At 49.0% G+C, this 16,929-nt stretch overlaps 1 protein-coding gene and 1 long non-coding RNA gene across 2 annotated transcripts in view; both read left to right on the top strand.

Annotated features, from left to right (window-relative positions):
- LOC144605185 (C4b-binding protein alpha chain-like) overlaps window positions 1-16,929 on the top strand; it is a 78,276-nt gene that overhangs the window by 21,382 nt on the left and 39,965 nt on the right. The gene's annotated exons all lie outside the window — the stretch shown is intronic.
- LOC144605192 (uncharacterized) lies at window positions 8,680-13,204 on the top strand. The gene is made up of 4 exons (XR_013548831.1): window positions 8,680-9,049; window positions 10,401-10,454; window positions 11,107-11,206; window positions 12,558-13,204. It is a non-coding gene; the product is annotated as an uncharacterized LOC144605192 (long non-coding RNA).

Genomic DNA, 16,929 nt, shown 5'->3' with positions numbered 1-16,929 from the left:
AGGGAAAGGAAGATCGGCAATGATAGAATGGTGGAGTAGATCTGTGGGCTGAATGGCCTAATTCTGCTCCTACAACTAATGGACTTCAACGGGAATCAGACGGGCTTTTGTGCCAGACATCAGGAGATCCCTGTAAATTTATCGCATGTCTGAGATTCCTGCACACGGATGACTAATGTGTGACTCAAAGGGTTAATCTTCCTGGGTCCGTTTGTCAGCTTCAGCTTTTGTTTTTGGTACTTCGATAATGTCATGAATGGATCTGGATGCTTTTCATTGCTTTTGGATGTCCGGTAGAAACACACGCTTTGTTCTTCAATTAGATATTAAATGTCAGCAGCCCAAGCTTTCTGAACATGTCCACATCACAGCAGGATTTGGTCCTATATATAGATACGAGGACACAATCTCCTTCACCTGCAGTGATGGTTATGTGATGGATGGCGAGAGTGTCATTAAATGTGGAGGGAGCGGCGAATTTGTACCCTCACCGCTCACCTGCAAACGTGGTGAGTGAACCATTCCTAAACTAGAGGCTAGAGCTGCATCTGTAGTGAAAGGCAATTCAGAGTAAACATTGCGTTTCGGTGGCTTGCTGCTCTTAACTCCTGTAAACTCATTAAAAGTTGAGCTTTTGTGATTCGAGTAAAAGAAATACTGCTCACATTCCTAAATGCGATCCATCGTTGCCATTGTTTACGGACACATTGGAAAGTAAATATTGCTGATGTTGAAAGTCTGACATACAAACAGCATGTGTGGAGAGAGAAATAGTTCATGTTTCAGGTCGGTGACCAAGATGTAAGCAGTGCCGTGCAGCAGAGATCTATGCTGTGATCTCAGCAGTTAACACATTGTATCAGTGTTTTGGGCGTTATGTTTGGAGAAATGCATTGAATATATTTGGTAAACAATGAATAGAACAAGTACCTCAGTCATCGCCTACAGCCCTGCTTTCATCACCATCATCCCCTCTAAACCTAGAATTAAACGCGTACAACTGAACCTCGAGTGTGCTCAGCTTCTCCGTGTAACTCAGGCCTTCATGTCCTGGAAACAACCTTGTAAATCTTCTCTGCCCCCTTTCCAGCTTAATGACATCTTTCCAGTAGCAGGGTGACCAAAACTGAACGAAATACTCCAAATGAGACCTCACCAACGTCTTATCCAACTGTAACATAACATCCCAACTTCTAAACTCGAGTCAAGAATGTTTTATTGTCATATGTCCCGAACAGAACAATAAAATTCTTACTTGCAGTATGACAGATATGTTATTATCATCGTATATTCAATACCCTGATTGATGAAGGCAAATGTACCAATTGCCGCCTTGATCACCTCCTCTACCCGTGACGCCACTTTAAATGAATTATATGTGTGTACTCCTAGATCCCTCTGCTCCACAACACTCCCCAGGGCCCGACCATCCACTGTGAATGTCCTGCCCTGGTTTGACTTCCCAAAATCCAAACCTTCGCACTTATCTGCATTAAAATCCATTAACTGTTCCTCAGTTACATTTTCTATTTCTTTTCCCCAGTTGCTAATTTACTGTAAAATGTCTCTGTGTACAGAGTACGTGAGGGAGCTTGATAAATTGATTGGATGGCCCGGAACAACAATCTTGCTCTCAGCGTAGGCTAGATCAAAGAGTTGATTGTTAACTTCAGGAAGGGAAAGCTGAGGATCCATGAACCTGCCTTCATTGACTGGGCACCTGTGGAGAGAGTGGACATGTTGAAGTTCCTTTGTACACGTCTCTGAAGATCTATCCTGGGCCAGCTCACTGATGCAATCACAAAGAATGCTCATCAATACTGAATAGATGCTGAGTTTGATAGTATACAGGAGAGGGCATTCTGACTGGTTGCTTCATGGTCTGGTTTAGTAGCTTGAAACCCCCAGGTACAAAGGAGACTACAGAGAGTGGTAGCCATTGCCTGATCCATCTCTGGCATGGACCTCCCCACCAGCAAAGCGATCGACAGGAAGCGCTACCTCAAATAGGCAGCTAATATCAAAGACCCAGAACACCCTGGCCACACTCTCCCATCTCACCACTACCATCGGGAAAAGGATGTGGGGGACCAAAAACAGTGACTTCCAGATTGGGGAGCTGCTGCTTCCCTGTAACCATCAAGCTCTTGAAGACGGCACAGTATGAACCACAAGCTTCCTTCGACAACAATCATCAACCATAGGCTTCAGTCTGTGTGCTTTGGTTCTGTACTACCATGGTCTGGTTAGACCTAGTCTTCAGACTATTCATTTACTATGATTGATTTATATATATATTTATTTACATTAACATGCCTGTAAAGTTGCAGCAAGAACCAATTTAATTGTTCCGTTGCCAGTACATGTGGCAATTAAACACTCCTGACTTTACTGGAATACAAAAACAGGGATGTAATACTGAGGCTTTATAAGGCAATGGTCAGAGCACATTTGGAGTGTTGTGAGCAGATTTGGGCCCCATATCTGAGGAAGGATGTGCTGGGTCTGGAGAGGGTTCAGAGGAGGTTTACAAGAATGATCCCAGGAATGAGTTGGTTAACAATAGACAATAGACAATAGACAATAGGTGCAGGAGTAGGCCATTCAGCCCTTCGAGCCAGCACCGCCATTCAATGCGATCATGGCTGATCACTCTCAATGATGAAAGTTTGACGGCACAGGGTCTGTACTCGTTGGAGTTTAGAAGGATGAGATTTCATTGAAACCTACTGAATAGTGAAAGGCCCGGATGGAGTGGAGAGGATGTTTCCACTAGTGGGAGAGTAGGACCACCCATGGTCAGCCATGCCTGAGGGGGCCTAAGAAGAAGAGAGTAGGACCAGGGTCCATAGCCTGAGAATGAAAGGACGTATCTTTAAGAAGGAAATGAAGAGGAATTACTTTCGTCAGAGGGTGATTAATCTGGAATTCATTGCCGCACACGGCTGTGGAGGCTGTTAATGGGTATTTTTAGGGCAGAGGTGGATAGATTCTTAAGTAGTACGGGTGTCGGGGGTTATGGCGAGAAGGCAGGAGAAGGGGGTCCAGAGGGAAAGGAAGATCGGCAATGATAGAATGGTGGAGTAGATCTGTGGGCTGAATGGCCTAATTCTGCTCCTACAACTAATGGACTTCAACGGGAATCAGACGGGCTTTTGTGCCAGACATCAGGAGATCCCTGTAAATTTATCGCATGTCTGAGATTCCTGCACACGGATGACTAATGTGTGACTCAAAGGGTTAATCTTCCTGGGTCCGTTTGTCAGCTTCAGCTTTTGTTTTTGGTACTTCGATAATGTCATGAATGGATCTGGATGCTTTTCATTGCTTTTGGATGTCCGGTAGAAACACACGCTTTGTTCTTCAATTAGATATTAAATGTCAGCAGCCCAAGCTTTCTGAACATGTCCACATCACAGCAGGATTTGGTCCTATATATAGATACGAGGACACAATCTCCTTCACCTGCAGTGATGGTTATGTGATGGATGGCGAGAGTGTCATTAAATGTGGAGGGAGCGGCGAATTTGTACCCTCACCGCTCACCTGCAAACGTGGTGAGTGAACCATTCCTAAACTAGAGGCTAGAGCTGCATCTGTAGTGAAAGGCAATTCAGAGTAAACATTGCGTTTCGGTGGCTTGCTGCTCTTAACTCCTGTAAACTCATTAAAAGTTGAGCTTTTGTGATTCGAGTAAAAGAAATACTGCTCACATTCCTAAATGCGATCCATCGTTGCCATTGTTTACGGACACATTGGAAAGTAAATATTGCTGATGTTGAAAGTCTGACATACAAACAGCATGTGTGGAGAGAGAAATAGTTCATGTTTCAGGTCGGTGACCAAGATGTAAGCAGTGCCGTGCAGCAGAGATCTATGCTGTGATCTCAGCAGTTAACACATTGTATCAGTGTTTTGGGCGTTATGTTTGGAGAAATGCATTGAATATATTTGGTAAACAATGAATAGAACAAGTACCTCAGTCATCGCCTACAGCCCTGCTTTCATCACCATCATCCCCTCTAAACCTAGAATTAAACGCGTACAACTGAACCTCGAGTGTGCTCAGCTTCTCCGTGTAACTCAGGCCTTCATGTCCTGGAAACAACCTTGTAAATCTTCTCTGCCCCCTTTCCAGCTTAATGACATCTTTCCAGTAGCAGGGTGACCAAAACTGAACGAAATACTCCAAATGAGACCTCACCAACGTCTTATCCAACTGTAACATAACATCCCAACTTCTAAACTCGAGTCAAGAATGTTTTATTGTCATATGTCCCGAACAGAACAATAAAATTCTTACTTGCAGTATGACAGATATGTTATTATCATCGTATATTCAATACCCTGATTGATGAAGGCAAATGTACCAATTGCCGCCTTGATCACCTCCTCTACCCGTGACGCCACTTTAAATGAATTATATGTGTGTACTCCTAGATCCCTCTGCTCCACAACACTCCCCAGGGCCCGACCATCCACTGTGAATGTCCTGCCCTGGTTTGACTTCCCAAAATCCAAACCTTCGCACTTATCTGCATTAAAATCCATTAACTGTTCCTCAGTTACATTTTCTATTTCTTTTCCCCAGTTGCTAATTTACTGTAAAATGTCTCTGTGTACAGAGTACGTGAGGGAGCTTGATAAATTGATTGGATGGCCCGGAACAACAATCTTGCTCTCAGCGTAGGCTAGATCAAAGAGTTGATTGTTAACTTCAGGAAGGGAAAGCTGAGGATCCATGAACCTGCCTTCATTGACTGGGCACCTGTGGAGAGAGTGGACATGTTGAAGTTCCTTTGTACACGTCTCTGAAGATCTATCCTGGGCCAGCTCACTGATGCAATCACAAAGAATGCTCATCAATACTGAATAGATGCTGAGTTTGATAGTATACAGGAGAGGGCATTCTGACTGGTTGCTTCATGGTCTGGTTTAGTAGCTTGAAACCCCCAGGTACAAAGGAGACTACAGAGAGTGGTAGCCATTGCCTGATCCATCTCTGGCATGGACCTCCCCACCAGCAAAGCGATCGACAGGAAGCGCTACCTCAAATAGGCAGCTAATATCAAAGACCCAGAACACCCTGGCCACACTCTCCCATCTCACCACTACCATCGGGAAAAGGATGTGGGGGACCAAAAACAGTGACTTCCAGATTGGGGAGCTGCTGCTTCCCTGTAACCATCAAGCTCTTGAAGACGGCACAGTATGAACCACAAGCTTCCTTCGACAACAATCATCAACCATAGGCTTCAGTCTGTGTGCTTTGGTTCTGTACTACCATGGTCTGGTTAGACCTAGTCTTCAGACTATTCATTTACTATGATTGATTTATATATATATTTATTTACATTAACATGCCTGTAAAGTTGCAGCAAGAACCAATTTAATTGTTCCGTTGCCAGTACATGTGGCAATTAAACACTCCTGACTTTACTGGAATACAAAAACAGGGATGTAATACTGAGGCTTTATAAGGCAATGGTCAGAGCACATTTGGAGTGTTGTGAGCAGATTTGGGCCCCATATCTGAGGAAGGATGTGCTGGGTCTGGAGAGGGTTCAGAGGAGGTTTACAAGAATGATCCCAGGAATGAGTTGGTTAACAATAGACAATAGACAATAGACAATAGGTGCAGGAGTAGGCCATTCAGCCCTTCGAGCCAGCACCGCCATTCAATGCGATCATGGCTGATCACTCTCAATGATGAAAGTTTGACGGCACAGGGTCTGTACTCGTTGGAGTTTAGAAGGATGAGATTTCATTGAAACCTACTGAATAGTGAAAGGCCCGGATGGAGTGGAGAGGATGTTTCCACTAGTGGGAGAGTAGGACCACCCATGGTCAGCCATGCCTGAGGGGGCCTAAGAAGAAGAGAGTAGGACCAGGGTCCATAGCCTGAGAATGAAAGGACGTATCTTTAAGAAGGAAATGAAGAGGAATTACTTTCGTCAGAGGGTGATTAATCTGGAATTCATTGCCGCACACGGCTGTGGAGGCTGTTAATGGGTATTTTTAGGGCAGAGGTGGATAGATTCTTAAGTAGTACGGGTGTCGGGGGTTATGGCGAGAAGGCAGGAGAAGGGGGTCCAGAGGGAAAGGAAGATCGGCAATGATAGAATGGTGGAGTAGATCTGTGGGCTGAATGGCCTAATTCTGCTCCTACAACTAATGGACTTCAACGGGAATCAGACGGGCTTTTGTGCCAGACATCAGGAGATCCCTGTAAATTTATCGCATGTCTGAGATTCCTGCACACGGATGACTAATGTGTGACTCAAAGGGTTAATCTTCCTGGGTCCGTTTGTCAGCTTCAGCTTTTGTTTTTGGTACTTCGATAATGTCATGAATGGATCTGGATGCTTTTCATTGCTTTTGGATGTCCGGTAGAAACACACGCTTTGTTCTTCAATTAGATATTAAATGTCAGCAGCCCAAGCTTTCTGAACATGTCCACATCACAGCAGGATTTGGTCCTATATATAGATACGAGGACACAATCTCCTTCACCTGCAGTGATGGTTATGTGATGGATGGCGAGAGTGTCATTAAATGTGGAGGGAGCGGCGAATTTGTACCCTCACCGCCCACCTGCAAACGTGGTGAGTGAACCATTCCTAAACTAGAGGCTAGAGCTGCATCTGTAGTGAAAGGCAATTCAGAGTAAACATTGCGTTTCGGTGGCTTGCTGCTCTTAACTCCTGTAAACTCATTAAAAGTTGAGCTTTTGTGATTCGAGTAAAAGAAATACTGCTCACATTCCTAAATGCGATCCATCGTTGCCATTGTTTACGGACACATTGGAAAGTAAATATTGCTGATGTTGAAAGTCTGACATACAAACAGCATGTGTGGAGAGAGAAATAGTTCATGTTTCAGGTCGGTGACCAAGATGTAAGCAGTGCCGTGCAGCAGAGATCTATGCTGTGATCTCAGCAGTTAACACATTGTATCAGTGTTTTGGGCGTTATGTTTGGAGAAATGCATTGAATATATTTGGTAAACAATGAATAGAACAAGTACCTCAGTCATCGCCTACAGCCCTGCTTTCATCACCATCATCCCCTCTAAACCTAGAATTAAACGCGTACAACTGAACCTCGAGTGTGCTCAGCTTCTCCGTGTAACTCAGGCCTTCATGTCCTGGAAACAACCTTGTAAATCTTCTCTGCCCCCTTTCCAGCTTAATGACATCTTTCCAGTAGCAGGGTGACCAAAACTGAACGAAATACTCCAAATGAGACCTCACCAACGTCTTATCCAACTGTAACATAACATCCCAACTTCTAAACTCGAGTCAAGAATGTTTTATTGTCATATGTCCCGAACAGAACAATAAAATTCTTACTTGCAGTATGACAGATATGTTATTATCATCGTATATTCAATACCCTGATTGATGAAGGCAAATGTACCAATTGCCGCCTTGATCACCTCCTCTACCCGTGACGCCACTTTAAATGAATTATATGTGTGTACTCCTAGATCCCTCTGCTCCACAACACTCCCCAGGGCCCGACCATCCACTGTGAATGTCCTGCCCTGGTTTGACTTCCCAAAATCCAAACCTTCGCACTTATCTGCATTAAAATCCATTAACTGTTCCTCAGTTACATTTTCTATTTCTTTTCCCCAGTTGCTAATTTACTGTAAAATGTCTCTGTGTACAGAGTACGTGAGGGAGCTTGATAAATTGATTGGATGGCCCGGAACAACAATCTTGCTCTCAGCGTAGGCTAGATCAAAGAGTTGATTGTTAACTTCAGGAAGGGAAAGCTGAGGATCCATGAACCTGCCTTCATTGACTGGGCACCTGTGGAGAGAGTGGACATGTTGAAGTTCCTTTGTACACGTCTCTGAAGATCTATCCTGGGCCAGCTCACTGATGCAATCACAAAGAATGCTCATCAATACTGAATAGATGCTGAGTTTGATAGTATACAGGAGAGGGCATTCTGACTGGTTGCTTCATGGTCTGGTTTAGTAGCTTGAAACCCCCAGGTACAAAGGAGACTACAGAGAGTGGTAGCCATTGCCTGATCCATCTCTGGCATGGACCTCCCCACCAGCAAAGCGATCGACAGGAAGCGCTACCTCAAATAGGCAGCTAATATCAAAGACCCAGAACACCCTGGCCACACTCTCCCATCTCACCACTACCATCGGGAAAAGGATGTGGGGGACCAAAAACAGTGACTTCCAGATTGGGGAGCTGCTGCTTCCCTGTAACCATCAAGCTCTTGAAGACGGCACAGTATGAACCACAAGCTTCCTTCGACAACAATCATCAACCATAGGCTTCAGTCTGTGTGCTTTGGTTCTGTACTACCATGGTCTGGTTAGACCTAGTCTTCAGACTATTCATTTACTATGATTGATTGATTTATATATATATATTTATTTACGTTAACACACACACAGAGAGAGAGAGAGAGAGAGAGAGAGAGAGAGAGAGAGAGAGAGAGAGAGAGAGAGAGAGAGAGAGAGAGAGAGAGAGAGAGAGAGAGAGAGAGAGAGAGAGAGAGAGAGAGAGAGAGAGAGAGAGAGAGAGAGAGAGAGAGAGAGAGAGAGAGAGAGAGAGAGAGAGAGAGAGAGAGAGAGAGAGAGAGAGAGAGAGAGAGAGAGAGAGAGAGAGAGAGAGAGAGAGAGAGAGAGAGAGAGAGAGAGAGAGAGAGAGAGAGAGAGAGAGAGAGAGAGAGAGAGAGACGGAGAGAGAGAGACGGAGAGAGAGAGACGGAGAGAGAGAGACGGAGAGAGAGAGACGGAGAGAGAGAGACGGAGAGAGAGAGACGGAGAGAGAGAGACGGAGAGAGAGAGACGGAGAGAGAGAGACGGAGAGAGAGACGGAGAGAGAGACGGAGAGAGAGACGGAGAGAGAGACGGAGAGAGAGACGGAGAGAGAGACGGAGAGAGAGACGGAGAGAGAGACGGAGAGAGAGACGGAGAGACGGACGGTGTGGGCAATGGGGCTACACCTTGACTGGAGACGGAACCATTTCCTGCACCCACACTGGGGACTGGAGCTCGCCCGCTCCCAACTGTACAGGTCATAGAAGCACAGCGTGTAATGGCACAGACACGGGCCCTTCCGCCCATCTCCTCCGCCCCAACCATGATGCCTATCTACAGGACATTACACTTTAGGGATACAGCGTGGAAACAGGCCCTTCGGCCCACCGGGTCCCCCCCGACCAAATACAGGGGTGTAATGCTGAGGCTGTATAAGGCGCTGGTCAGGCCGCATTTGAATAGTATGAGCAAATTTGGGCCCCATATCTGAGGAGGGATGTGCTGGGTCTGGAGAGGGTCCAGAGGAGGTTTACAAGAATGATCCCAGGAATGACTGGGTTAACATATGATGAGCGTGTGTCGGCACTGGGCCTGTACTCGCTGGAGTTTAGAAGGTTGAGGGGGGACCTCATTGAATCTTACAGAATAATGAAAGGCCTGGATAGAGTGGATGTGGAGAGGATGTTTCCACTGGTGGGAGAGTCTAGGACCAGAGGGCACGGTCTCAGAATTAAAGGGCAGTCTTTTAGAAAGGAGGTGAGGGGGATCTTCTTTAGTCAGAGGGTGGTGAATCTGTGGAACTCATTGCCATGGAGGATATTTTTAGTCAGAGATAGACAAATTCTTGATTAGAACGGGTTTCAAGTGTTATGGGGAGAAGGCAGGAAAATGGGATAGGAGGCAGAGATCAGCCATGATTGAATGGCAGAGTAAACTCGATGGGCTGAACGGCCTAATTCTACTCCTATCACATAAGTCCTTATGACCTGTTAGTCATAGACGTCGAAGAGACCAACACTGAGTGGGAGTGTAGTGGGAGGGGGGAGGTGTGGGGGGGAGGGGGGAGGTGTGGGGGGGAGGTGTGGGGGGAGGGTGGAGGTGTGGGGGGGAGGGTGGAGGTGTGGGGGGGAGGTGTGGGGGGAGGGTGGGGGGGTAGGGGTGAGGTGTGGGGGTGGGAGGTGTGGGGGAGGTGTGGGGGGGGGAGGTGGGGGAGGTGTGGGGGGGTGTAGAGGGGGAGGTGGGGGGGGGAGGGGGGAGAGTTGCAAGCTTCAGAGTCGTGTGGTCAGCGCGGGTCGGGTCAGCAGTGGATCGATGGGCCGAATGGTCACCTGCTCTGTGGTCAGATTCCCAGGGCATGGTTAGCTCTGCCTCAGTAGACTATAAGGGTGGGGAGAGCGGCTCCACAGTGAGGTTAGCCCCACCACACTGCGTCCCGGCTGTGATCTGCAGGCAGCTGGGACACCCCAAGGTTGGGGCTTGTCCAAGTGTAGGATCGGGGCAGACTCTGGTTTGCCCCAAAATGGATTTGACTTTGCGTGGGATGTGGGGCTGTGTCTAATCATGTCAGCGAGCAATCGAACCACTAACCCTTGACTTTCACCGTCTAGAGATCGACGTTGAGCAAAGTGCCCACCAGACCAGTACCACAGCTGCAAGTGGCGGTAAGAGCTTGCGCTAACCGAGTCGTACACAGATCCTCACTCTGTCCCTCCCTCCGTCCCACCCTGTCCCTTTCCCCCCACCACCCCTCGCCCACACGGACACCCTTCAGCCTTGCGCAAGGGAGAGTTCAGGACTGTGATGGAACAGTAGACGTGAAGATGTGACGGTGGTGCAGCGGGTAGAGCTGCTGCCTCACAGCGCCAGAGACCCGGGTTCCATCCCGACTACGGGCGCTGTCTGTACGGAGTTTGTAACTGCGGTGGCTGGGATGCCCTTCAGTAGCCAGTGTGTGCTGGCCAACGTCTTTTTAATTGAAGTAGTAGAATCTTTCACTTAGTGAGACGGTGCCAGGCGTGAAAGTGGGACTGAAGCGTGTGTCCGATTACAGTCACTGAACGGGGGGGTTGGAGAGCGACGTTTGGAGGGGTTCATGGACAGGACAGGGATTGGAGGGATATGGGCCAAACATGGGCAGGTGGTACATGGTGTGGGCAAGATGGGCCGAAGGGCCTGCTTCCACGCTGCATCACTCCGTGATTCTATGGCTGATGCTCTTGCCGTTTCTGGGAGAGGTTTGTCACCTTGCCCTTTGGCTCAGTGCCCTGGAGGAAGGTTCCCCCCTCACTAACCCTCACTATCTTTACGTTTCAGGTGGAGGTCCGTCTGTGAACATCAGCATTGTTGGTGTCATTGCTGCCGTCATTGTTGGCGTCATTGCTTGAGGTGGCTACTATTACTATCGAAAACAAGGGTAAGAACCAACTTTCTGTCCTCCTTGCGTTTCTCGTCAGTAATTTTGTAAACTCTCTGGTGCAGCGGGTAGAGCTGCTGCCTCACAGCGCCAGAAACCCGGGTTCCATCCCGACTACGGGGGCTGTCTGTACGGAGTTTGTACGTTCTCCCCGTCACCTGCGTGGGTTTTCTCCAAGACCTCCGGTTTCCTCCCACACTCCAACGACGTGCAGGTTTGGAGATTAATTGGCTTGGTATGAATGTAAATTGTCCCTAGTGTGTGTAGGATAGTGTCAGTGTGCGGGGATCGCTGGTCGGCGCGGACTCGGTTGGCTGGAGGGTCTGTTTCCGCGCTGTATCTCTAAACTAAAGTAAACTAGAAGCCAGCACCATCCCACCGGTTACTGGTGGAGGATCTGACGCCGCTGTTTAGGGGGAAGTCGGCAATTATCACCAGTGCCCTCGACAATAAATACTCTTCAGGAAAACATTGGTCAAACGTTCTGATTACCCGACCCCAGCACGGAGTGACTGGATCCTTAATGTGACGTTGTGTTTCCAGTGTTTATGTTCCACAGCTGGACTGCCCAACTGCAGCTGGACCAGCCGCACATCTGGACTAACTAGTCTGTAGCTGAATGCAGATGTGCCCCACAGCTGGACATCACCCCCTCCTACATCTGGATACCCCCTCCCTACAGCTTGTTATGGCCACTCCCCACAGCTGGATACCCCTCCCACATTTGGATACAGCCACTCCACAGCTGGACCGGCCCCTCCCCACATCTGGACGCTGGCCCCTCCCACATCTGGACTAACATCTGTAGCTGAACGCAGGTCTGCCCTACAGCTGTACGTCACCTCGCACAGCTGGATACCCGCTCCCCACAGCTGGATACCCCCCGACAGCTGGATATGTGCCACAACTGTCCATGGCCCATGCACATCTGGACACCAAACTCACAGCTGGATACCCCCCTCTCCACAGCTGGATGAGGGCCATAGCTGGACACTACCCCTCCCCACAAATGGCTATGGCCCTTCCACATCTGGACACCAGTCCCACAGCTGGATACCACCCCTCCACATCTGGACAAGTGACAGCACAACTGGATACCGGCCCACTCCCCAGCTCGGATAGTCATGATGCAGCTTTATAGGACGTTGGAGTGTTGCGTGCAGTCCTGGTCTCCCCATTAGGTGGGAAGATGTGGAGTTATGGACTTGGACCCCAGGATTCCCCTGCCCATCCCTCTGGTATAAAGCTGCTGAGAGACAGAGCATCACAAAGCATTGTCAGGGTTGGACTGGTTGGGGTGTTCACCACATTCTACATTGCCATTAGTTGTATCATTTTTCTCTCTATTTAGATCCTACGATGTTGGAAAAGGAGGAAGCCTAGATGCCGCTGAACCCATGATCTCTGAGCCCAGCCGTGTGTCCGGTTCATCTGAGGGATGTCCCAGTCCTCTGTTAACGAAACAATAGAACTTTATTTATCCCAGGAGAGCAATTGGGAAACGCTTCTATTGGGAAGGAGATGAGGAATTCCTTTCGTCAGAGGGTGCTGAATCTGTGGGATTCTTTGCCACAGACGGCTGTGGAGGCCACAAGTCAGTGGATATATTTAAGGCAGAGATAGATTGTTGATTAGTGCGGGTGTCAGAGGTTATGGGGAGAAGGCAGGAGAATGGGGTTAGGAGGGAGAGATAGATCAGCCGTGATTGAATGGCAGAGTAAACATGATGGGCTGAATGGCCTGATTCTACCCCTATCACTCATGACGTTATGAGCACAAACCTAGCGGGTCAGGCAGCATCTCTGGAGGTGAACCCCTGTACCTCTCCCAGCCTGCCCCCTTCCCTACACCTCCCCACACCTCCCTCCCTCCCTCTCTCCCTCCCTCCCTCCATTTCACTCCCCTCCTCTCCCCTCACAAGTTCACAAGTGATAGGAGTAGAATTAAGCCATTCGGCCCATCAAGCCTACTCCGCCATTCAATCATTGCTGTTCTATCTCTCCCTCCTAACCCCATTCCCTGCCTTCTCCCCATAACCCCTGACACCCGCACTGATCAAGGAAGGAACTGCAGATGCTGGTTTAAACCAAAGATAGACACAAGAGGTGGAGTAACTCAGCAAGACGGGCAGCATCATCGAAGAACATGGATAGTGGCGTTTCGGGTCGGGACTCTTCTCGACCCAAAACGTCACCCATCCCTTCCCTCCACAGATGCTGCCTGCCCCACTGAGGCACTCCAGCTTTTTGAAGCTAATGAAGAATTTGTCTATCTGTGCCTTAAACATATCCACTGACTTGGCCTCCACAGCCTTCTGTGGCAGTGAGTTCCACAGATTAACTACCCTCTGACTAAAGAAGTTCCTCCTCACCTCCTTTCTAAAAGAGCGCCCTTTAATTCTGAGGCTGTGCCCTCTGGTCCTAGACTCACCCACCAGTGGAAACATCCTCTCCACATCCACTCTGTCCAGGCCTTTCATTATTCTGTAATGAACAATGAGGTCCCCCCTCAACCTTCTAAACTCCAGTGAGTACAGGCCCAGTGCCGACACACGCTCGTCATATGTTAACCCACTCATTCCTGGGATCGTTCTTGTAAACCTCCTCTGGACCATCTCCAGACCCAGCACATCCTTCCTCCGTTATGGGGCCCATATTTGCTCACAATATTCCAAATGCTGCCTGACCAGCGCCTTATACAGCCTCAGCATTTTGTGTTCCTTGATTTTGTGTTCCAGTCCTCTCGATATAACTGCTAGCATTGAGTTTGCCTTTCTTGCTGCGATAATGTCTCCAGTGCCTTCAAGGTCGGCTGCAGGAGGTGCCTGTGGGACACGGAGATGATTCATGGTGGATCTGACCAGCCCGGACTTCACACTTGGTATAATGTCGCCACCTGCCTGTGTCATATATGCAGAAAGAATGCAGTTACACATGTGACAAGAAACGCCCGCGTGATAGTGCCTGTTATGGAAATAGGAAGCCAAATCCCCCTCACTTACTCCTGGGATCATTCTTGTAAAGAATGAGGACGACAACTACCTACTGTCTGCCTTTCACCTCCAGCCTTGGTCCACCCAACTCCCCTCACCTGTATCCACCTGTCACCTGCCAGGCTTTGTCCTGCCCCCACCTCTCATTTCCAGCACCCTCTCCCCCAACCCCCCCCCCCCCCCCCCCCAACTGTAATCAGTCTGGTGAAGTGTCCCGGCCTGAAAGATGGCCGGTCCATCCCCTCCACAGATGCTGCCTGACCCGCTGGGTTCCTCCTGCACTTTGATATTTTACTCGAGATGCCAGCATTGCTGGTTTCGTGCCTCGCAAAGAGTTTGTAGCTTTTTCAAACAAAATAAATGTTGTGATCTATTCCAGCGAAGTTGTGTCTTCAACAGTTTGCAATGCTGTCAACAGTGAATGCAATGGTAACGGTTCAGAGTGTGTGTGTGGTGGAGTGGCCCGAGCCTGCTCACTCTGACAAGTCAGAACGGAGACGGGCTGGCATTTCTAATGTCAGAGGGGGGGGGGGGTGAACCCTTTTAGACAATAGGTGCAGGAGGAGGCCATTCAGCCCATCGAGCCAGCACCGCCATTCACCGTGATCATGACTGATCATTCACAATCAGTAAGTACCCCGTTCCTGCCTTCTCCCCATACCCCCTGACTCCGCTATCATTAAGAGCTATATCGAGCTCTCTCTTGAAAGCATCCAGAGAATCGGCCTCCACTGCCTTCTGAGGCAGAGAATTCCACAGATTCACAACTCACTGGGTGAAAAAGTTTTTTCTCATCAGCCATGATCACATTGAATGGCGGTGCTGGCTCAAAGGGCCGAATGGCCTCCTCCTGCACCTATTGTCTATTGTCCCTCTCCGTTCTAAATGGCTTACTAAAACTGTGGCCCCTAGTTCTGGACTCCCCCAACATCGGGAACATGCTTCCTGCCTCTAGTGTGTCCAATCCCTTAATAATCTTATACGTTTCGATAAGATCCCCTCTCATCCTTCTAAATTCCAGTGTGTACAAGCCCAGTCGCTCCAGCCTGTCAACATACGTCAAGATCCAGTCAGCGGATACGGGGGCTTTTACTGCAAGAGCATTTAATACAGGAGCAAAACTGGAGGGGGGGGGGGGGGGGGACCATGGGGAAGGCAATAAACAAGGTCACATGGTCACTGTGAGAGTGGGGGGGGGGGGGGTCGTCAAAGACACAGGAGGTTGTGGGAATGTGAAATGTGGAAGAGCAGAAGGTTGAGAGAGAGAGAGACAGAGATATAGAGAAAGACAGAGACACAGAGAGAAAGAGAGACAGAGAGAGCGAGACGGGAGAGAGAGAGAGAGAGAGAGAGAGAGAGAGAGGGAGAGGGAGAGAGAGGGAGATAGAGAGGGAGACGGGAGAGAGAGAGAGAGAGAGAGAGCGAGAGGGGGAGAGAGAGGGAGAGAGAGAGAGAAACAGAGATATAGAGAAAGACAGAGACACAGAGGGAAAGAGAGACAGAGAGAGAAATAGGGAGAGAGAGAGAGAGAGGTCAAGATGTCACAGCAACGTCTCAACTTCCTCAGGAAACTGACAAATTGCAAGGTCTCCAGTGACTGCAGCCCCATCACTGCTGTGTCCGCCCGACAACAGCCCAGCCCATCACACACACCACACTCCCCACCATTGTAGATGGAGCCCAGCCCATCACACACACCACACTCCCCACCATTGTAGATGGAGCCCAGCCCATCACACACACCACACTCCCCACCATTGTAGATGGAGCCCAGTCCATCACATAGAACAAGCTATGAAATAGGGGGCAGCAGAATGTAAATTGTCAGATTCCAGTTGATCGGCAACGAGGTCCAATGCGAGATGCCTCCTTCACCACCTGTCCTCTCCCCCACCCTCACAACTCCACATCTACCCTTCCCCCCTCCCCATATCTGATCCCCTCTCCCTTTTCTCCCCTCTGCACATCTCTCTCCTCCCTCCCGCACGTCTCCCCCCTCCCCCTCTCCTCCCCTCCGCACACCTCCCCCTCTCCCCTAGCCCTGACCCCACCCTCCAGCCTGCCCCCAGCCCGCCTGTCCTCACCAACCCCTGAGCCGAGGGTCTGGCTACTGAAATGCAGAGAGGTGCATTTGCCCAGCGCAGGTTTCCCATTGAAGATTCCCATTGGACAACAGGTCCAGGACAGATCTCCCAAGTTCATTTTGTGTACAAAACCTGGTTGAGAGGCCAGTGCTTTAGGGGCCTGACCCCTCTCCCTCCTTGGCCGCTGTGTCTTGCCTACAACTACACGCCATGACAGCCAGAACATACCACACTCCACACACGTGCGGGGTTGGAGTTTCTTTGGCTTGGTATAAAATGTAAATTGTCCCTAGTGTGTGTAGGGTAGTGTACGGGGTGATCACTGGTCAACACGGACTCGGTGGGCCGAACGGTTGTCAGATAAACCCAGAGAGTTGTAAATCTGTGGAATTCTCTGCCACAGAAGGCAGTGGAGGCCAATTCACTGGATGTTTTCAAGAGAGAGTTAGATTTAGCTCTTAGAGATAACGGAATCAAGGGATATGGGGAGAAAGCAGGAACGGGGTACTGATTGTGGATGATCAGCCATGATCATATTGAATGCCGGTGCTGGCTCGAAGGGCTGAATGGCCTCCTCCTGCACCTATTGTCTATGTTTCTGTTTCCCTGTTGTATCTCTGAACGAAATTTAATGGAAATAAGCGAAA

This window comes from Rhinoraja longicauda, chromosome 24, assembly GCF_053455715.1.
Source record: "Rhinoraja longicauda isolate Sanriku21f chromosome 24, sRhiLon1.1, whole genome shotgun sequence".
Classification (NCBI taxonomy): Eukaryota; Metazoa; Chordata; class Chondrichthyes; order Rajiformes; family Arhynchobatidae; genus Rhinoraja; species Rhinoraja longicauda.
This window is presented reverse-complemented; position numbering and strand designations above follow the sequence as displayed.